At 39.0% G+C, this 23,339-nt stretch overlaps 1 long non-coding RNA gene across 2 annotated transcripts; it reads left to right on the forward strand.

Moving 5' to 3' along the window:
- The first annotated feature begins 958 nt into the window (after positions 1-958).
- On the forward strand, positions 959-9,112 carry LOC106508791 (uncharacterized). Of its 2 annotated transcripts, none has more exons than XR_001305838.3 (3): positions 959-2,089; positions 4,869-4,979; positions 6,216-9,112. It is a non-coding gene; the product is annotated as an uncharacterized LOC106508791 (long non-coding RNA). The 2 variants fall into 2 exon arrangements; XR_014831417.1 differs by having other exon boundaries at positions 1,247-4,111; positions 6,216-9,018.
- Positions 9,113-23,339: the final 14,227 nt, after the last annotated feature.

Below are 23,339 nucleotides of genomic sequence, written 5' to 3' on the forward strand. Positions count from 1 at the left end.
AAGGCGTGCTCTCAAAACTTAGTGCTAAATGACAGCGTTATTGTGACCTGATGCTGTGTTTATAGGAACGATCACAGTGAAACAGCTCCTGTTGAAGAGGCAGGAACAGCAGGACTGGGGCCAGTGATGAAGTGGCTCTTCGGGACCTTAAGTCTAATTGGGGCACATTTTGCAAGACCCTAAATATCCTCTTCGGTCCATTTCAACTTCAAAATTATAAGGCTCTAAAATATAATTGTATACATAGAGCATGAGGCCTTGATCAGAAATTTTAGCGCAAACACTTCATTGACAGCCTCAGGCTGGTAGCATTGCTCTTCTTCCAGCAGCTCCCTCTAAGCCCCTGGGTGGGATCCTCTCTTGCCTCTTTCTAACTGCCGGTGGTGTCTGTAGCCCTGAGTGTTTGATTAGTGTTGTATCTCTCTAGTCTCTGCCCCCGTTGTCACATGATGCTCCACCTGTGTGTCATCGTGTATCTCTTCTTATAAGGACACCTGTCATACTGTATCAGGGCTCCCACTCCCCCCAGCGCCTCATCCTAACTCAACTGCAAAGACCCTTTCTCCAAATCAGGTCACCTCCCTGGTAATAGGCATTAAGACTTCAGCCTGTCTTTTTGGGGAAACGATGTAACCCATACATTGTCTCACCCAGGAGAGTGAAGATAAATATACTGTTCTGAGTGTGTATTAAGTTTTTCTCGACTCCTCATTTCCTTCCACTTGTAAAGAACTCAGCGTCTTGGGATCTATGTACGCTGCCAACTCTCTGCATGTTTGACTTGGGGATTCAAATACTTTCCCCACCTGTAGTAATCACTTATTCATACTTGAGAAAAAGCTGAAGGTGTTTTTGCAGCCAGGGGCACGTCCCTCATCCACCCACACGAAGAAACACATCTCTACTCTGCGCGCACCATTTCTCAGATCAGACCTCCTCCCTCTCCTGTCCTAGAAACAGAACCACACAGGCAAGGGACCTCCGTATCGTGTTGTCTATAAGGACATCTCCTGGACTAGTCGATTCATTTCCTTCCCTCCTCTCCTAGCCCCTCTAAATTCATCACCTCCCCTAACGTGGTGGAGGGAAAACATCTGGCGAGGAGTTAAAATGAACACAGTGATGGGAAGAGAAAAAATGATGTTTTAACTCTGCAGCCAAGGAACCTGTTCCTGTAAACAGCCCCCTTTCTTAGTCTAGCGCTTATGGGAATCTTCCGGACAGAGGAATTCACAGCAGCAAACTCACAGATCTGTCCCTCAGGCTGCAGACAAGAGATGTGTTTGCTTAGAGTGTTTGCGGAAGCTGAATAAGAGGCAGGATCTTTTCTTTATCCTCTGAATAGACACTGAGGAATCCAAGAATGTACAGGAGGAGAAAATGCCATCTTATTAGCAAGTTTTGCTCTTCCTATTTAACCAGCATCCGAGGTGCTCTGTGGAAAGGCATATAGATTATCATCTGGGGAGCTTTCCAAGCTGTCTACAAAAAGAAACGAAAGGAGGAGAAGACAACGAGCCAGATCAGGCTGGCCGTCTTAGCCCGGCAACCGCTTTTCATCCCTTAACCACACAGGGTCCGTGCTGAGACGAGATCCAGCAGTATCGCCAGGGTTCCTCGTAGACGATCAGGTTTCCAGACACTGCGTTTTCTTGGACCTCATCTCTCGTCAGTTGCCACCACTGGCTGAGTGTATAATGGAACTTTGAATCCGTTTGCTGTACTAATGGGGAGTGCACGTGAGTGATGGGACGGTCTCCCCAGAGGCCATGCATTTCTGCATCTGAGATTATCTGATCAAAGTAAAAAATACCTGCATGGTCACCCCTACTCCCTATGATCAATTGTAGCTAATGACACATTTCATGGCTTGTCTCCTGTCCTAAATATGGCAATAAATAACTGGACTAGGAACTGATTTAAAAGTCTCTGGAAAAGCATCAGCACAGAGTCCCTGTGAACTACTGTTTTAAGCCTCACGACAGAGGCTTTCTCTCAGTTTACTCCATGCCCCTTATGGTTTAAACAATTGCAGTTGCTACCTCCTTGGATCTTCAGCAAATATCCATAAATGCGGGATTGTTATCTGGTAAGAAATTGAGAATTAGAAGGATAAATCAGTTTGCTCAAAATTGAGCAAGACTAGAAATTCCTATCGTGGCTCAGCATGTTAAGAACCCGACAGAGTCTGCGTGAGGATGGAGGTTTGATCCCTGGACTTGCTCAGTGGGTTAAGGATCCAGCATTGCCTCGAGTAGCAGCATAGGTCACAGATGCGGCTCAAATACCATTTTGCTGTGTTTTACAAGAATCACAGAGAGACAATTTGGACTTGGATAGATCATCCCACAACCTGTAGTGCTATTTGGAATGGGGAGGTCGAGAATAGGAAAGCTCAGTGACCGCTGAGTGACACATTTATTTTTAGTTACAAGTGAATTTTCAATGGGCTTTTGATAATTGAAATCCCTTGGGACAAAAACTGGAAGTAGAAAAAAGAAATCTTCCATTATCTGAAATGCTTTTTTTTTTTTCTTTTCTTTTCTTTTCTTCCTTTCTTTTTTTTTTTTTTTTTTGTGGATGACCTGTGGGCCACTTTTTTGGTGTGTCTGAAAATAAGAGGGGGCTCTTCATAGAGCTGAGAGTGCAGCAATCATAGCGGGCTGCCTGAATAGATGTACTAAACCTTCGGGGCTGGAACAAGACAGGATGATGACTGAGACGTGGTCTGCAAGCTTGGGAGGTAGTTATTATGGGGCATGAAACTTGTACTTGGAAAGCCTGACTGTTTTATGTTGCCTGTCTTTTCTTGGCTGTATCCTCTTTATTCTCTCGCTCAGAGTTAGTTACAAATCTTTTGGAAAATTCCAACCTGTCTCAAATAGTCCAAAGAGCACTGTTAAAAAGAGTGTCTGCCTATATTTGGGAAGGCATTTTTGTTTTAAACAACTATAGTATGGATATCTGTTGGTAAAATAACTCCTATCTCCATGCTAAGATGAAATGCCTATTTTGCAGGCCAAAAAATAAGCTAAAAGTGATATATACACATACACTGAAAAGCCTTTGTTAATATTGTGATATGTTTTCTTCCAGGATCACGTCCATACAAGTTTAAATGTACTTATTTACGTAGATAGATACCGGCTAGATCACAGATTGAATTATACTGCACGGATTTTTGTGACCCTTTTTGCATAAACATATTTTAGGAAATCAATTTCAATAGCCTCAGAGAGGTTAGTCTTGTGCTTATAATCTATTCTAGTTGGCTGATACATCACCTTGTCTGATACAACTTTATAAGTAACACTGCAAGGAACAGAGATACATTTGTGCATACATTTATTTTATATTCTAAATAGATGGCTAAAAATTTCCCTGAACATCCTCAAATTCTCATTTTGTGATATCTAAGAAAACATCTTTTTTGAAATGCATGTTATTTTGTCATTATATTTTCAATATTCCCCTTTCTCCGTAGAGAGGGGCAAATTACCTTCTCTCATTATGCGCCTTGTTTAGTGCCGTGATTAACACATCTATTAACATGGTCAGAGTTGACGAAAATTGTTGGAAACTGCTGAACAGCGTGGTAACTGTTAATAGTTACCAACTGTTCTTGACGCATTTAGCTTAATTTGTATGGAAAAATGGTGCGTTCCACAGCCCTTGCCAATATGAAATTTTGCCAACAGTCACGATCTTTTCGCCTCAAGACCTGATTGATTCCCACCTTGGGGTCAGCTAGGATTTCTCCCTGTGCTTTAGTTTTTTATGGTTAGCGCCATCCTGGGGGCTTGCAGCTTTCCTCTGGAACATCTGGCACCAGCTACTGTCACATGCAGAACTCCTGACTCCATAGACCATTAGTTTTTGTGCAGAAATATGTGTGGATTTAGAAAAGGCACTCACGAGTGTCTGTAACAGAGGCCATGTGTCATCAATTGGAGCAAAGGGAGAAATTGGTTTTGCTCAGATCATTATAATTCCCCACATGGAACCTCCAACCTAAGATAAGCCAAGTACATATTGGGGCTTTGTGGCTAAGCGTCATTAGAAATTTCTACCAGATTCCTCTGAAGTGGATGCCATCACTTGCCCTCATCAGGTGAGGATTCCCCACGCCCCTTGAATAAATACCACATTCCTTAGGATTCCTTTTAGTGGAATGCAATCCTGCGACCAAGTGCAGGCTCACAAAACGAGGCTAGTGTTAGAGAGGAACAATGTAGACCCTTCTGGCTTTGGTGAGAGAGATTTATCTTCTGCCTGAGGGGTGGGGGGGTTACCAGGTCGGGAGTTTGGTTGGAATAACTGTGACCAACTCAACTCCACCACCCTCCCCGTTTGGAATAAGATGCTCACAGAGATAATGACCACTGCCCCTCTGTGGAGGTCTGCCTCTGGTCTGGGGTGAGGATCCCGTTTTGTCCATGACCTCCTGACCAACAGACACACAACTAGGCTTTTCTAGGCCATTAAAGCTACATTTGAGCTTCACTTTGCAACTCCTTCAAATTTTTTTCAAGTTATTCATAACCTTGGCATGGAATTAGGGTTTTCTCGGAGACCTGCGAGCATAGAAATCTTTGGCATTGTTCCTAAGACTCGGGAGGGGGGTTTATACATTTCCTCACCTTTCCTTCTTCCAAAGGCTGGAATGTATGTTGGTGGCTGGAGTTGATAAAACTCTTGGCCCATAAGGCAATAGCCGCAGTTTGAGCTTTGAAGGATAACAGGGTAGACCAACCAGGTGGAAGCTTCTTGTGGAATAGTCATACCAGACCTGGACTCCCTGTGTTTTCATGAGGTAGAAAAATGTTTTATTTTGATGAGCTAATGTTTTAATTTCTTCTCTCATTCAGAAATAAACCCAAGCCTGAAACAAAAGGAAAAGTTTCGTTGTGGATAAAGTCATATTGAGATTCCTATTATAAACCAAGAGGAGGTATTGAGTAGAGAGGTGGAAGTTCTAGGTAGGTAGTTCTATGCCTTTGGGCTTTTTCGCACATAGATGGTATTCAAAACCATGAGAGTGAGGGGAGCATCTTGGGGGTGAGCACAGAGAGGGAAGAAGCCTGAAGACTGCGCCTTGAGACACCCCAGTGTTCAAGCATAGAGCAATGAGCCAAGTCCCCACAAAAGCAGATGAAGACACGACTTGTTTATGTAACCAGTAAAGCAGAATCTTTCACTTTATTTAGAAATTCATGTTTAGCTACCTCCACTGTCTACAATATTTTGGTTTAAATTCACCTACCTTTAAAAAAAAAATTCCGGGAGCTCTAGTCATGGCACAGTGGTTAACAAATCCGACTAGTAACCATGAGGTTGCAGGTTCAGTCCCTGGCCTTGCACAGTGGATTAAGGATCTGGCATTGCCGTGAGCTGTGTTGTAGGCCACAGATGAGGCTTGGATCCCGAGTTGCTTTGGCTCTGGCTTAGGCCGGCATCTACAGCTCCGATTGGACCCCTAGCCTGGGAACCTCCATATGCCTTGGGAGTTGCTCTAGAAAAGGCAAAAAGACAAAAAGAAAAAAAAAAGAAAAAAGAAAAAAATTCCAATTTATGTCTATTCTATTCCAAGTGAAGGCAGGTAGCTGATTTTATCTATTAATACATCTGTCCTATATTTGAGAAGTTTTTTGGTTTGTTGTTGATATATTATTTTGGCTTCTGAAGCCACTCCACAGAGTAGGGTGTATTTAGCTAAGTTAAAGTCATATGGCCCAGGAAAGGCAATTTTGTGCATGTCATCCCCCCCACCCCCAAATAAAGGTTCTCATAGGTTTGAAAACAGAACTGTGGATGTGTAAGGCAGCATTTTTTATGATGAAAGAAATACCAGGCAATCTGAGTTTTTAGAACTGAGGGGGTATGGAGATGTGGGTGCAAATTAGGATGTGCTATGTGAGGGTGAATATCAAAAGCCTAGATACACACAGCACATCACGGACTGAAATCACACTATTCCTGATAGTTCCCAACCTTAAAAAAAAAAAAAAGCCCCAAAATACATAACTCAGAAGAACACAAGATTATTTGCTGATTAATTAATACTGTTGAGTGGTGCCAGGCCCAAGGTTGAGGGAATGAAAAGGACAGCAGGACCTCTGTTCCAAAGAGGCGTTCTGAAATTCAGACACAGAGACATTTGCTGCTTTGATATGTGGTTTCTAAGGACGATGTCTTTTTCCCCCTTTTGTCTACAGGAAGAGCAAAGAATGGAATTGGAATAGCCCCATGCAGACAAGGCCCAGGTAGAAGAGGGAAAGATGGCAATGCCAAGGTCTGCTACAACCCAGCCATGATTGTCGGCTGTAGTGCCGGAAGCACAGACAACAGAAGCAGATATAGACAAAGGGGATTGCATCAAACTGAAGATGTTCTGCCCCGCGATGGAAACAATCAACAGAGTTAAAAGGCAGCCTAATAAACAGAGAAAAATCTTTGCAAATTGTACGTCCGGTAATGTATGAGTATCCAAAATATAAGAGGAATCCCTATACTTTAATATCAAAAATCCAAAATTATCAGATTAAATAATGGGCAAAGTACTTGAACAGACATTTTCCTAAAAAGATATACGAGTAACTAAAGGTATATAAAAAAAATCATCAACATTGCTAATCATCAGGGAAAAGCAAATCAAAACCCCAATACATCATCACCTTATAGCTAGAATGGCTGTTATCAAAGAGACAAAAGTTAACAAGTAAGAATGTGTTTGTGCTTTGGTTTGTTTTTTCGAGTTCTCTATTCTGGAGGGAGAACATCAGAGTGGGAAAGGCAAGGTTGTCTAGTGTAGATTTGTATTGATCTGTGGCTCTACCAATTATCTCTGCTATGGCCTTGAGCGAGACATTGAACTGCCTAGTTCCTCATGTATAAAATGGGTACATAGTATCCACTCTGCAGGTAGGATAAAATGTACATAAGGTATAGAGGTCTAGAATAAATGTGGTGCTAGATAAAATGTAACTGATAAAAGTTATTGTTTATTGAATGCTTACTACGTGGCAGTTACTGTCTTAATAATTTACAAATATTTACTCTCTTATTCTTCATAACAACTCTCTCACATGCATACTGTTGTAATTGCCATTTTACAGAAGAAGAAATCGAGATTCATAGAGGAAATGCGACTTCCTTTTAACTATACAACTAAGGTGGTAAAATTGGTTTTCAAACTCAGGCAGTCTTTCAAAGTCTTTGAAATCTACCCATACTGTTAAGTTCTAGCATCTTTTTGGCTTCTATCATCTGTGCCTATGCCTGCCTTGGTTTCAAATTGCAGTAATCTAAAAGTCAGCAAGAAGACAAAGAGAGGAATTTGTGTTTATTCTCAAGGAAAAAAAGACTTTTAAGAATGCCAATGTGTTTTTATAATGTAAGACATTCAATGAGATGGGGTATACTCATAGTTTGAAAACTGCAAGTTTTATTTTAAGTCGTGAAACAGATGCATTTAAAATTTCAGACTTGGAAAATGAAACTTTGAAGCAGGGAAATTGTTCCTGTGTACAGCAATGAAAAGGAATCAGGGAGAGTTAAATAAAGCCGTGAAAAATTAAAAGTATAATGCTTAATGTTTGCGGGAGTAATCCTTAGCCTTCATGGTGTAAATACAGGCACAAAAAGCAAATCAGAATTATAGAAATGCAAAAGAAAGTATAGTCACTTTAGTAAAAAATAATCAGGTACTATGTTAATTTCACAGGCCAGCACAGAATTTCCAGAGAGTTCTTGAATTTTTAAAGATGTTTACAAGGAGGAGCTAAAAGGTCTAAAATCTGTATCCTCTTAGTATTCCACTGAGGCTGTGGGTGCATGAAATAACGAGTTAGAACTCTGCAGGAACTGCTTTGTGGCAATTGCGAAGCATAAAGCATATTTAATTAAATTAAGTAATCTCTATTTAGATGAAAATAAATCATTTTAGTGCTGACTGTTTTTAATGATTCAGGCTGTCACTCAAAAACAGACAGGAAGCTGATAAAGTACTTAGAACTCCACTTACAGTGCTTTTATAGCAAAACACTAATGGGATTTTTCTTGCCAGGGAAATGCCATATTTTATTAATAAATGATTCTGAAACACTCACAATAATTACTAACATATATCACAAAATTTTCTAAAAAGGTGGAAAAGATACTTTAAAGACATAAGCATGTTTAAAAGGATAAAAACACCTTTAGAGTATTTTAAAAATTAAGATTATTTAATCCACACATAGGCAAACTTCAGTATGAACATTGATAAGGACGAGAAGAGATCTTTACTAAAATCTCTCTTTTCATTGTGAGGTAACTAGACCTCTCTTTTGGTTTTCAGTAGTACTAGCAGCCATCAGGAAGGATTTGGGGCAGGTGGCAGAGTTAGAAGCCCCAGGAGTCAAATCTCCCCATCTACATAGCAGTTGCTCTGGCAGAGTCTGTCTCATGTAGGTACTTTGGCATGCTGGATTCTATTGAAGGCTTGCAAATTCCAGGGGAAGGTGGACCACAAATTATGATGTTTCTTTTAGCCCTTAGAACAGTAGCCGCTATCCTACTATCCTATCCATTCCCTACCATCCTATCCTATCCATTCCCATTCCCCACTCAGGGTGGGCAAATAGGATCCTGCCTCCTGAACATCACGGGATCATGGAACTGTGTTCTAATCACTGATTGCCTTCACTGATCACTGAAGTTCAAACAAAGGGGTGGGCAGCAATTGCTGTTGTATTTGCTGCCATTGTTGAAAATCCCTCCTATTTTGACTAAAGTGACTGCAAGGGGAATTAAAGGGCCAGTAACCTTTATTTTCTCCCATGGTTTTGCTCTCTGGGAAGCCAGACACTAAAGACTAAGACATTCAAAAGCCATTGCACATGTGAGGAAAATTAGAAATTAATCATGTTTGTCCAGGGAAAGGCACAGACTTAGTAAAAACCTGAGAAGACCTTAAGTTGATCCTTGGCACATAGACAGCCTAAACAATTAAAAAAAACAAAAACAAAAAAAAACAAATCAATGACAAAAGGAAGAAATCCCTGGGAAAGAGGGAGAAACTGATTTACAGTAATACACTGATAGATTCAAATGTCTAGTTTTGGACAAAAAATGAGAAATACAAAGAACCAAGAAAGTATGGCCTATTCAAAGGAGGAAAAAAACCAACAACAACAGAAAATATCTCTGAAAAATGACATAAAACAGATATATCAGACAAAGTCTGTAAAATATTTCTCTTAAAGATGCTCAAAGAACTAAAGCAAGACAGGAAGAAAGTCAAAAAAAATGTATAAATAAAGAGGAAGTATCAATAAGGTGACAACCTAAAAAAGAAATTCTGGAATTGAGAAGTACAATAACTAAAATAAAGAATTGGCTAGAGGGATTCAAAGCAAATTTGAAGAGAAATGATAAAGAATTAGTGAACTTGAAGATAGGACAATGGAAACTGAGTCTAAGAATCAGAAAAAGAAAAAGACTACTGTGTCCAGTGCCTAAGGAACCTATGGAATGGCACCAAAGTGGCCGACACATGTGTTGTGGAAGTTTCAAAAGGAAGAGAAAGGCAAAGGGGGAGAGAGAATATCAGAAGAAATAGTGGCTGTAAATTTCCCAAATTTGATGAAAGATATGAATATAAACATCCAAGAAGTGTAAAGAAATTCAAGGAAAATGAATTCCCCTCTCCTAAGTTCAGTGAAAGCCTTAAAAAGCAGTTGCCCACAGTCACAGCAGAAACAAGCAGCTCAGTAGCTTTCGGAAGGTGCAGAAAGTGACTGGAACCCCTGGGAAATGACAGTTTTTATATAACTGTCATTATGAGACCTTACTGGTATTTCCCTGGAAAAATCACAGTCACAAAGCCTCTCTTATTTGCCCTGACTTAGAGTCACCCTACGGGAATAGCCTTTCCCCAAGGGTGTTTGTTGTTAAAAATCAGCAGGAAATAACTAATACTGCAGCTGCCTGCATAGGTGATAACAACTGGGGAAACAAAGAGCTGGAAGAAAAATCTGAAAAGGAAACAGTGGCGAGTGAGAGGTCCATAGGGACTTTAGAAAAGCTCCGTGATAATCCTACCGATCTAGAAGGCTCTACACACTAGTTGGGCTTTGCACATGCCCAGGGCTGTATACGTTCTGAGTAAAAGCCTACGCAAGACCTCGGCTGTCACTTCTAGCTGCCCTTGAGGCTCTGCACAAGCAGGAAGTGAAAGCTAAGTCCGAATGGTAAAACGGCAGACCTGAGAATGGAAGGTGGATCCCAGCAGGTACACAGAACCTCTCAACAATAGCTGGATTTTGGCAACTTAAGGAATCCGTCTAATCATATGATAGGAAGAAATGCTATAAACTGCCACTTCACTAGTGAATTCTACCAAACAATTAAAGAAGAATTAGCATTAATCTTTCAAAAATTTCCAAAAGGAAAAAGAAAAAAACTTCAACTTATTTATGAGGCCAATGTTACCTTCATATCAAAGCCAAGCAAAGACATCACCAGGAAAGAAACTATAGACAGAAATATCTTCTGACTTACAATAACCTTCAACACAGTACCAGTGAACTGAACCCAGCGATGTATAAAATGGATATACCACAGCTTGGTGGTATTTTCCTAAGAACGCAAAGTAGTTTGAACATAGGAAAATCCATCAATGTGATTTTTCCTATTAATAAAGGACAGAATGGTGTAATTATCTAATAGATGAAAACAGACAAAATGCAACGCCCATTTGCGATTTGTAAAAAGTTATTATTTTGAACACACTGTTATCTGTTGGGTAAAGGCAAGAGTAAGAAAACCAGAGGACTGCGTTTACGTTCTCCAATGTTCTTCTTTTGTGCGAATCTGATCTCCTGACCTAACTTGTATTCGTTGTTTTGGAACTTTTCTGACGTTTCTTACAAGAGAGGTCTATTCACGACAAATTGCCTCAATTTTTGTTTTTCCCGAGGAATAACTTCACTACATACGTATTTCTAGATTGGTGGTTTTATCCTTCCACACTTTAAATATTTTAAATATTTTATTTCACCATTTTTTGCTTACGTGAATATTAAAGACAGGACTGATTTAATTCTTACATTTAGCATTCTATACAAGAGGTGTTTTTCCCCTATGGATTCTTTCAAGATGTTCTTTTTTATTTGGTTTTCTGGAGTTTATATACAGTATTTCTAGGTGTAAATTTTAAAATTTACTGAAGTACTTATCCTGAAGTTTCCACTGACATATCTTCAAGCTCACTGAGTCCTTCATGAGCCATGTCCTGTCTGCTACTGAACCCATCAAAGGCATTCTCCATTTTCTGCTGTATTGCTTCATATATCTAGAATTCCTTTTTATTGCTTTCTTATAGTTTCAATCTTTCCAGTTGCATTTGCCATCTCTTCTTGTGAGTTGTTCACTTTTTCATTAGAGCCCTTAGCATATTAGTCATAATTAAGTTCCTGTTCTGACAATTCCAAAATCCCTGCCATAACTGGGCCTGGCAGTGAGGATTGATTTGTCTCTTTAAGTTCTGGTTTTTGTCTTTTAATATGTCTTGTATTTTTTTGGTGAAAGCCAGGCATGATGGTTGGATTAAAGGAACTGAAGTAAATAGACTTTTACTGTAAGGTTTTGTGTTTATCTGGCCATTATTTAAACTGTGCTTACTCTTTGCTATTCTAAAATTCCCTTTTGTCTCCCCTGTCACCTTTGGGTTTCCCCAGAGACTTCTTCACTCATACACAAGACATGCCGTTCTTTCTATTGCATTCCCTTGGTAGCAGCTCCTGTGGCAATTTCTGCTTCCAGGCTTCTGCTTCAGTGATCTGCAGTTCTCTTGTCTGTCTGTCTCTCTACTCTTTCAGGAAGCAGCTTTTCCTGTGACCTCAGGTTTCTGACAGATCTAAGAAGAGCTGTTGATTTTCCATTTGATGAGCTTTTCCGTTGTGAGGATGGAAGTGACAACTCTCAGATTCTTACCTGCTGAATCAGAAGATCGATGCTTTTTGAGTCCTCTCCAACAGAGAGGATTAATAATTTATAAATCCCAAATTTGAATCCTATCTAAAAATCTTACAGTTAAATCAAACTTTTTAGTAGTGATTAGAGCACCTTCCCTTTTAATGTACATGCAGTTATCAAGAGAGAAGAAATGCAAGACTTTAATCCTTGTCACTATGATTCAACTTAATATATTCAAATCAGCTTTTCTTACTTCTTTATAACATACTCAAATATTCTGTTTCCATAGTATCCTCATTGTAAAATCATTTTAGGAATAATAGGAAAAATAGGAATAATAATTTAGGAAAAATAGGAGATGGGGTATAAATTTGTTAACATTTTTAAAGAGAGGCCCATATAGTTGTTGTGTGATAATTTTTAAATTTTTACATACTTTGAAATCCATATCTAAATGACATAAGTAATAAAAAATTTCAACCACAAATGCACAATGACATACGTTTCTATTTCAAAGGTGACAAAAATTGGAAGACAAAACTACCCTTGAATATATGTGTAAGTGTAGCTGATTTACTTTGCTGTGCAACTGAAAGTAACAGAACTTTGTAAGCCAACTATACTCCAATGAAATTTATAAATTAAAAAAGAAAACTGCCCTTGAGTTATTGAAATGATCAGCATATGTACCATGTGACATAGTTTAGGGGTACTTTAATGAAAATTACAAACTCACTCAAACCATTTGGAGAGTCAAAAATGACAGCTGTTGTAGTATTTATTTCTAGACTTTGGCAATTACAGGTAAATGAGTATATACATTCCTTTCCTTAAACCCTTACATTCAGATATTATTTTACAATGAAGGCAAGTTTTAGACTAAATTCTGCCAAATACAAAAACATATATCATCGAACAAATTGAAAGAGGTCATATTGTACATACAATTCTTCTTACGCCCTCTGACTGTCACTCTGCATGGAAGAGAGAATACCTTGGAAGCCTGCAATGATCGTTTGTTTTTTCTGTTGGAGGGCAGAGATCTCTGTGAAGTGAAGGGCCTCTGAGTCTGTATCTCAGCTTCTTGGTTGCTCTGATAGATGCTCAAACCTCAATCATGGATATAATCTGGAAAGTATTGATACATTCTTGCTCATCTTTAATAGTTTTATATTATCATTTTTCTAATAACATTTACTTCAGATATAACATATGGTTACTTGTTTATGTCTTTATTTTTAGTTTCCAGTGGACTGTAACAAATAAATCTCATTCTGATGCATTTGATTTCTGATTAGAGCACATCAACGCCTTGTCCAGTGGTCACTGGAGTAGATTCAATTTGAGCAAACACATCATTGTGCTTATAATGAGGTGTTTGATAACTACTCACTCTACAGAAGATATAATTTGGAATAGATCTGCATGATAGATGAGCAGAAGGGAGACACCAATAAAGACAAACGAAGTGGAGCTGCCCAGGGCAGGTCCTGAAGTGATGGGATGACATCTCTTACTGTCACCACTGCTATCACTCAATATGGTCACCAGTGCTGCTGGCACTGTTCCAGGCTGGCCCTTGGGATCATACTGTCCGTCACTGAGATGTCGTCACTGAGCTGAGCGAGGGCGTGTCATCCATAGTCTCATCTACTCCTGGCTGTCTCTAGTGCCCATAAGAGTTGTTGGACCACATTTACGCACCTGCCCAGGCAGAGCAATGGCAAAAGTGTGACGCTCAGGGTGGTTCCTATAGGAGGATATGGGATCTTCTCTGGGAAAAGGGAAGATCAAGGTTTGAGAGTGGGTGAGACAAAGAGTGTTTGGACAGCGTCTTCCTCTATTTTCTTCTCAAATGGGATTTTCAGCTAAGTAAAGTGGACTTCATATACTAGCTTTTGTAATTACTTAGTAAATGGTAAAGAGAAGGAAGCATTTAAAAAATAAATTGGGAGTTTCTGTCGTGGTGCAGCGGAAATGAATCTGACTAGGAACCATTGGTTGCGAGTTTGATCCCTGGTCCCACTCAGTGGGATAAGGATCTAGTGCTGCACTGAGCTGTGGTGTAGGTCACAGACACATCTTGGATCCTGTGTTGCTGTGGCTGTGGTGTAGGCTGTCAGCTGTAGCTTCGATTGGACCCCTAGCCTTGGAACCTCCATATGCCGCAGGTGTGGCCCTAAAAAGAAAAATAAATAAATAAATAAATAGATGAATAAATAAATAAAGTTGCACTATGGCTACAAATCTGTATTGAAAAGGATTATTTATTGGGGTCTTCTTTATGTGTTATTCAACTGTAAACTTCTGTCCTCCCACACAAACTGTGGGACACAATGAATCACACACAAAAATTTGTTGCACAAATAGATAATTTTTCAAATAATACATAGATACAGCTGGTAAAAATCATACTGCTGGTGGATGACTGGGTGATATTATTACACATAACATTTGTTATGTTGAACACTAAACTTGATACCAAATATATAAGTTAAATATTACAATTGTATTACATCCTTATTTGCAATATTTATATAAATTCTCTATTTATATAAAATTAGGTTTCTAATTTGTGATTTCTATTGCTCCGAGAAAAAAATTGTTAAAGTAATGTTTCTGGAAATAACTGACCTCTTACAGAAAATTGCCTACCTTGAATTCCAAAAAGTTAGATTCTTTTTAGTAAATAATATTTACCATTTGAAATAAAAATGAATTAAAACCTTAAATATTTCAAAATCTTGCACATGTTGTATTGATGGAGAATTTATTGGTTTTTTTAAAATTTTAATGTAAAATAAAGTAATTCTTGCTATAAAGCTTTGAAATACGCACACATACACACAAAGCTAAGGAGACAAAGTGATAAGAAACAGAGATAGTTTCTGAGTTACAAAGTTTTAAGGGAGATTTTAGCATAAAAAACACACAAGTGGGAGTTCCCGTCGTGGTGCAGTGGTTAACGAATCCGACTAGGAACCGTGAGGTTGCAGGTTCGGTCCCTGCCCTTGCTCAGTGGGTTAACGATCCGGCGTTGTGGTGAGCTGTGGTGTGGGTTGCAGACGCGGCTCGGATCCCGCGTTGCTGTGGCTCTGGCAGAGGCCGGTGGCTACAGCTCCGATTCGACCCCTAGCCTGGGAACTTCCATATGCCGTGGGAGCAGCCCAAAGAAATAGCAAAAAGACAAAAAGACAAAAAAAAAAAAAATACACAAGTGGCAATAAAACTTGCACTGATATTATTGATGTTGTAGGTAGAGGCAAGTTATCACTCCTGCTGCACAACTAGAGAAGCTAACACCGTTACAAAAAGATAGGCAAGCTGTAATTAACCACGGGGACTAGAAATACTATAATTCCAGGTAGAACAGTGTTCTGTTTAAGTAGACTGAGTCACTGGAAACTTTTACTTTCAGAGAACTTCTTGAATCAGGGAACAGGCTAAAAATCCAGCTTGCCACAGGCAGAATCACTAAGGAAACAAAAAATTTTGAAGTCCCTCTGGACTGACAGTGAATTGAAATTAGAGGAACTCCAAATGCATGATTTCATGGAATATCTGAAGAATGCTGAGACAATGGGAACCTTCGGAAGGGACTGAAAATGCAGATGAAATCGTCTGTAGGTTCACAATGTTTAGGAAACGAAATCTCAATGAAAAGACTGAACTTCAAGATATTTGGAACAAGAATTGGGCTGAAACTAACTAAAACCAAAATCTAACCTGGACACAACAAAATACATGAGTACATTGAGTTAATCCCTCATCAATCTTTCTAATGAACAAGTGAAAAGAAAACATACATAACACTTTTTTCTTCTCTACTGTCTATTGAAATGTATGATGCACTTTAAATAATACAAGAAATGCAGAGATGTAGGAAAACATAACGAATACCTAAGCAAGAAACAAGTAATAGAAGCCAGTCCACAGTTGACTTAGAAGTCAGCAGGTAATGACTTTAAAATAGTTAGTGTAGTTTTGTTACAACAGGGAGACAGATATAGAAAATAGATTAAAAATAGTTTAATAAGGTGTTGGAATTTATTAAAACAAGGCCAAAAGAGCACTCCAGAACTGAAAAATAAAACATAAAATTAAGAATTCACTGGGTGGTTTTAATAGTACCCTGGATACAACTTTAAGCAAAAGTAGTAAAACAAATGACATATCAATACAAAATACACAAATTAAAGTGCCAAAGGAGACGTAAAATAAAAATTAAAAAACAGAAGAAAGTATAAGAAATGGATAAGTGCTATTACATGGTCTCAGATGTGTTCAGTTGGAGGCTGAGAGCAAGACTAAAACAACAGCAAAAACTGAATACCTGATGGTTGAGAATTTTCCAAAAATGATCAAATATATCCATGTTAAACCCACAGAGAATAAATACGGTGAAAACACATATTATCTGGAAAAAGCAAACTTGTGGATAAAGGTGAAAGAATATTGACTGTTTCAACAAAAAAATGGCAACAGTATCTATTTGGATTTATAACAGCTGTAGAAATAAAACACATGACAATAATAACGCAATAATCCAAAAAAGGTGAAAATATTAAAACTATGTAAGACACTTGTAGTATTCTGGATATGGAAAAGACAGTGATTTAGGAAACGACTGAGTAAGTTAAAGTATAGATTTTATTGTCTCGACTCCAAACTAGGAAATAATAACACACAGTTTATGAAAACAACACTAATAGAAAAGATATACCGAGATGATTAAAAATACTTGAGTATTCAAAATAGTACGGGAAAGAAGGAATAAAGAAACAGAGTAAATAGGACAAATGCAAACACGATGAGATGAAAAACTTAAAGGTGACAATAATAATGTTAAATGGAAATGAACTACATACTTCACATTAGAAAATTAAGCATTATTCCCTCAACTGATGAATCTGTTTATTAATTTTGAATTTTAAACTTTAAACATTTTAAATATTTAAATTTTAAACATTAAATTTAAATTTTAAATATAAAGACTTTTAGTCTTTAAAACTGCTGGTTAAAATCAGAACTGTGTGAAACTTTAAAAACAGCGGTTTGATGAACTCGACATTTTGAGGTTATCCTCCAAAGAAAAAGCCCACTGGAGGAGCATGAGAGTGAGGACGTGGAAGACTGGGGAGAGAAGCCAGAAAATGCAGCGTCATGGTGGTTAGCAAAGGAGGGTGTTTGAGAAGGAACGGGATTCCACAAGTTTTGAATCCTGCTGTGACAAAGGTAACAGGGCAGGGACCACTGGATTTGAAATAATGGTCGGTTCTTTGTATCTTTATAAAGGGCATTCTTTGTGGACTTGGGGAGTAAACTATACGAGGAAATGGGAGAAAAAATGAGAGCTGAGGATGTAAAAAGCTTTAGAAATGTAATGTCGTTTTCGGAGTTTAGAAGTTATCTGTGCAGGAATAGAGCTAAGTGATACCATTCCAAGAGGGCCTGGGAGAGGGCAGAAGGGAAAAAGCACAGATAACCAGGGTGCAAGCAGATAATTTCCAGCAAAGCGAAAGCACTTGCGAAACCAGCACAGCGTGTTCAGACCTTTGCCGTCGAAAAAGCAAATAACAAACAACAACAAACAGCAAACAACAGAAACGTCTTTCCAGTTTTTTCCTCCCCGCCGCTTCTAACAAAAAGAAGCTGTCTCCATCACCTAGCTTGGCCTATCATTGAACTTCATATAAATGAAACCATACAGCATGTGTCCATTTGCATCTGTCTTCTCTCACTCATTCCTGTATTTGCGACACTTTTTCATGTCATTTAATAAAACGATCCATTCACTTTCATTGCTCTTCACTTTTTTTCAATATATCATATTTACTAAGACATTTGATAGACATTAGGTCATTTCCGCTTTTGTTAAATTATGAATAAGATGCTCTAATGTCCTCTAATACCTTTTCTTGTAGAAAAGTGCCTTCATTTTTCTTGGTTGAATATCGAGGTACAGAATTGCTGGTCCAAAGTTTGCCTATGTTTAGCTTTAATAGATACCGCCAAACTTTATTTCCAACACAGTTGTACCATTTTGCATTCCTATCAAGTATAGGAAGATTTCATCTGATTCACATTTTTGCTAAAACTTGGTAACATCTATCTTTTTTCATCTTCATGATTCTATAGATGTGTAGGGGTTAGGGGTTTCTTTCTGTGGTTTAAAGTTGTATTTTCCTGATGAATTATGAAGTTGAGTGGCCAACCATGATTTATTGTTCACTGGGAGAATTTCTGTTTCCTCACATCTCACCGAGGACAGTGCTTTTTCCAGGCCTTCCCACCATCGCCATAAATCAGGGGACCATGGAATGTGTGTGACCGTGTCCGAAGGTCCTTGCATTCCTCCGTTCTTTGTGTCTAGCCACAGGCCAGGTTACTCTTAAAATGACTGTAGCTGTGCAAGTCTTCATCTCCAGTAGTATAGGAAACTTTGCATTTCTGCTTCTTATCTTAGACCTCTGTATTTCCATAAAAATGTTGAAATTGGCTGGCCATTTTCCACACTCTTCTTGAGAAAAATCTGTTGGAATTTTTTTAATTGCTTTGAAATTATAAATCATGGGAACAATTGCATTTTTTACAACATTGACACTTCCGTGTGTTAAGTATATATATTCATACATTTACCTTCAGTTATCCTTAGTAATGATTGGTAAATTTCAAGGTAGAAGTTGTATATATCCTTTGCAGATTCATTGCGACATGGCATATTTTTTGTGATCCTGTTAATGGTATTGATTAATTTAAAAATTTATTTTATCCACATATATTGATTTAAATCTGTATTTCACTAAAATTTATTTGCTTGCTTGCTTACATGTAGAATTATATTTTTTATATTGAACTTGTATCCAGAGATATTTTTAAATTCACATATGAATTATTATAATTTATCAACAGTTCTATGAGTTCTATGTACACAAATATTTTATAGGCAAGTAATGACAATTTTCTTTTTTCACTTTCCATATCTTACCTTTTTGTTATTTTCTCTGACGTTGGATTTAATTTTCTTTCAGCTAGCAGGAATTGAGATGTTTGAGTTGGCGTTTCAGATTTCATGAGTGCTGGTTTATTTTCACGTGGCCCTTTCTTTCAGGGCAAAGCCACTCAGAGGTCTCAACTGAGAGCTTGGGTGTTTCCAAGGCCCCCTTTCTTTCAATCACTCTGAATGCCTATTTTTTTTTCCTAGTTCTGTGAGAATGTCAAAATCTCTGCCTAGGTTTCTTACCTCTTAGCAGCAGTTTTCTCCTTTGTTTCTCAACCTCTGACGCCTGAGCATTTTAGGATTTGGACATGGCCTCAAGGGCAGAAGCCTTGGAGAACACCTGTTCTGCATGTTGGTGGAGAGCTCTCCAATGGGAAAGAATAGGAGATGCTGTGTGAGCCAGCAGGTTTAGATGCTGTGCAAGCCAGTAGGTTTGTGGTTGCGCTGGAGACAAACCACGTGTTCCCAGTGAGTACAGCACTTTCAATAAAGGAAGGAGAAATCTTCAACTGAGGGGGAAGGACAAATTGGGTAGCAGATAAAGTAAAGGTTCAAGAGAGTCTGAACATAACAGAACAAACTCGAGAAGTAGTGATCTCTACAAGTGGGAAAGTGCACGTAATTTAAAAGGCTGGTGAATTGCCAGGAAGTTACATGACTTTTAAGGCAGTTTTCTCACCTGTTTTATTTATCCAGTCTATCTGGCAGGATTGATGTAGGCTCTTAAAACAATATCTGTAGGAATTCCCTGGTGGTTCAGTAGGTTAAGGATCTGGCATTGTCATTGCTGTGGCTCTGGTTACTGCTGTGGCATGGGTTCCATCCCTGGCCTGCCACCTTTCACATGCCACAGGTTTGCCAAAAACAAACAGACAATATCAAAACAAACAACATCTATAAAATGTCTTTAAAAGTTTGAGTGTTATAAAATATTAAGGTACAAATTAAAAAATCATGATTATTAAAAGAAAAAATGGGGCTTGGCAAATGTCAAAGGAAAAAGAATAGCGAGTAACACCTAAACTCTTACCTGTGTTTGGAAGATATATGGAGATTTGATCTAACGTCTATGTTTGGGAGAAACCCAATGTTCTGCCTTCCGTGAGGATGAAGGGGAGCCAGGGTGCTTACTGCAAGGGTCAAATTAGAGAGTTCTGCTGCATATTGGGAAAGGAGTTTCTTTGTTTGCTTTGCTTTTTAGGGCCACACCTGTGACTTGTGGCGGTTTCCAGACTAAGGGTTAGATTGGAGCTGCAGCTGCCAGCCTACACCACAGCCACAGCAGTGTGGGATCTGCGTCATACACCACTGCTCGAAGAAACGCCTGATCTTTAACCCAATGAGCAAGGCCAGGGATCAACCCTGCGTCCTTATGGTTCCTAGTTGGATTTGTTACCACTGAGCCACAATGGGAACTCCAGCAGGAGTTTTGAACCCTAAACACCTAGGTGATACAATTTTAGGAGACTTCCCGTTATTAATTTATTTTGTGTAGTTAGAGCATCTGAATATTCTGCATCTCTGGAGCAAATATGAGATGAAAAAACAAGCGTTAAGATTCATTATCATTATGATTGTTATTGTATGTTTTAATAAATGCAGACTCTCAACCCGACTGTCCCCAAAGGGGTTATGCAATCACTAGGCATTCAGCCAAACAGTCATGTATTATTCATGAGGCTGGTTTGTTTATTTTAAAAGAAATTTAAGAGCTGTTCCAATGGTTTACTTCATCCAAGCTCTGGATAACATCAGTGAACCTCTACTTTCATAGCATTTTACTTCATCTCGAAGGCTGAAGACATCTGGTCCTTACCCTCGCCAGGCTTCCGTTCCCGCACCTTGTCTGTGTGTTCTCACGGCAAAGGCATCATAGCCAAAAATGTTCACAACCTGTTCAATCACACTGAATACCAACCTTATGTCCAGGTCCCTACGCATAGCTCTACCACCTCAAGAATCACAGTAGACCTGTCTCTCCATGCAGCTTCTTAAACACGAGATCTGCAGCAGGAATCATAGGAGAATTCAGGATTTTCTAAAAGTTACCTGTTTATGGGCCAGGTATCCAGGCAATAGGACTTGCAGTGCCTTCAACAGTGTGTGTATGTGGCTGCGGAAGACGGGCTGGTTGAGTGGTTGTGTCACCCATCTGATAATGCATAAACTAGCACGTGCTTAGATAGGATTTATGGAGCACCCCCCCCCAATGTTTTGTGTTTCTGTTAAACTTCCAATAAGTTAATGAAGTAGAAAGTATTGCTTACTCCCATCAGTAAGTTTTAATTAGCTGAAGAAACAAGCCCTGTGCACATAAAGCAGTTTTAATAATGAAAATTCACATTGCATAGAAAATTGTTCACAAAGAACTTCAGTCTCATAGGAGTCTCGGAAAACTTTTGTAAGGTAGGATAAAACGGGGTCTATAATCTCTGTTTTAAGGGCGTGGCGATTCGGAGATACACATCCTGGGAAATGGCAGAGCTGGGTGGGGAGCACTTTAGGTCCTTGGGAGTGACGCCGCTCCCCCGGATTTGTGCAACAGAGAGGATGTGTCCGTGCCTGCCCAGAGCGGCCCATGCAAAGACCCAGGTGTGGGATGGAGGACTCGAAACACCAGAGTCTTGTGAAATGAGTCTGGACGTGAACTTAGGAGAGGGCGCAGGCATGGGAGAAACAGAAAAATGGAAGAGGATGTTCTGATTCAGGATAGTGTGCGCCTGATCTCCTACCCCAAACTCCATTTTCCGTGGATACCCCGGGGCTCTACCCCAGGAAGCAGACGTCTGGGTCTGGGGTGTAGTAGAGACAAAATTGGGAATGAAAACAGGGGTGAGTGTAAATAAATAGACAATAGGAGTGATTGCTGGGTTTGATTAGGAATTGGACACTGTCGAAAAGGTTTCAGTTTGACTCATTGAAAGGCTCATTTCATTTGGCAAAAGAATGGTTGATTTTAGGGTGTCTTACACAGATCATGACACATTATTTTTATGAGGTTAAAAAATATTTTTCAGTTCCCTTACTGAAAGAGCTGTGATTTCACTCATTCTAAGAAATATGAACCCCACTTTCTTCATATATTTAGATTAGAAAGATGCAGCTGGGCTTTAAAACGGGCCCCACGCATTTTTTTTCCTTCCATAATTTTGGCAACACTGTAGTACCCTACTCTCAAACCTTGGCCTCTTTCCTTATTTTAGCACAATGGAAGCTTTCACATGGCTTCCAAAAGGCTTATTCACAATTATGCAACCTTTTCTGGAAGCTTCCTCCAGAAAGCCGTGCAGAGTGATGCAGGCACCGCGTATGTGTGGGTTCCTGCCGAGAGGTAGCAATTTAGTGAAAGGAAGGAAGCCAGACCACGTCGTGCGAAAGATTTTCATGCGTGCGCCCAGCGTCCCGAGATGTCAACAACCCTGCTCATATCCTTCACATGAATGAAAACGCAGTTCCTTTAACTTTCTTCCTGCACTTAATGTTGAAAGCACACTCTTCATTTACACATCGACTCGATGTTGCACTTTTTTATCTTTTTTTTTCTCTTTTGAACCTAAGATGCTGGGTCAGAGAGAAATACGTTTAGTGTTTAAACTGAAAGAAAAAAAAAGGCAATTCTTGCAAATAACAATGAAATATCACATTTCCGCTCTAAAAGATTTAACATCATTCATTATTCGGAGGACTATATTTAAATGAGACTAGCAATGAAGCATGACGTAGTTAGTTTCCTGATACAGCAGCATTCGCTCTCTTACTGTTTGGGTAACAACCTCCCCGAAGTTGCATTCAGATGAAAAGTCCAACCCCTTTGGATTTGCTGGCTGTTTAATATAGTTCAATAATCGTGTAATTAGCTCATCTTCTCTCCCACATTCAGTATTTCCCTCCTAGCTACTCACTTTGTTTTTACTTCAGGGACTTTATGAAATTCTGTGCACAGAATTAATAAGTGGAATGATTTATCTCTTTGGTCTTTGGAAAAAGCTGTTCTGACTCAACACCTTTATCCACTGGCTCTACAGTCTGGGACAGTGAAGGGGCTGTGGTCTTAGTGGTCTGATTCCAGGAGTCATTAGCATGTGTAGTCCCCTCTTTCTTCTGCTGCTTTGTGATTCCTTAACCTGCAAGTATTGTATTTGAAGTCATTTCTAAAGAAACTTCCAGTCAAGGATGTTAAATTACTAATCAAAGAGTCATGATATGTAAAGTACAAAACTGGTGCAGATTTGAGACTGAGAAAAAAACAAGAGGATACTTTTGATGCTTTTCTTCAAGAGATAATGACAAAGGTAAAGTAAAAGCTTGAAAATTTTAAATGAAAATAAATGGCAATGTTCTCTCTCCCTCTTTCTCTCTCCTCCCTCCTTCCCTTCCACTT

Source organism: Sus scrofa, chromosome 1 (genome assembly GCF_054392235.1).
Source record: "Sus scrofa isolate SSC_HxYL_T2T_F1_AM1 chromosome 1, Sscrofa_HxYL_maternal_Yorkshire_Landrace_v2.0, whole genome shotgun sequence".
Classification (NCBI taxonomy): domain Eukaryota; kingdom Metazoa; phylum Chordata; class Mammalia; order Artiodactyla; family Suidae; genus Sus; species Sus scrofa.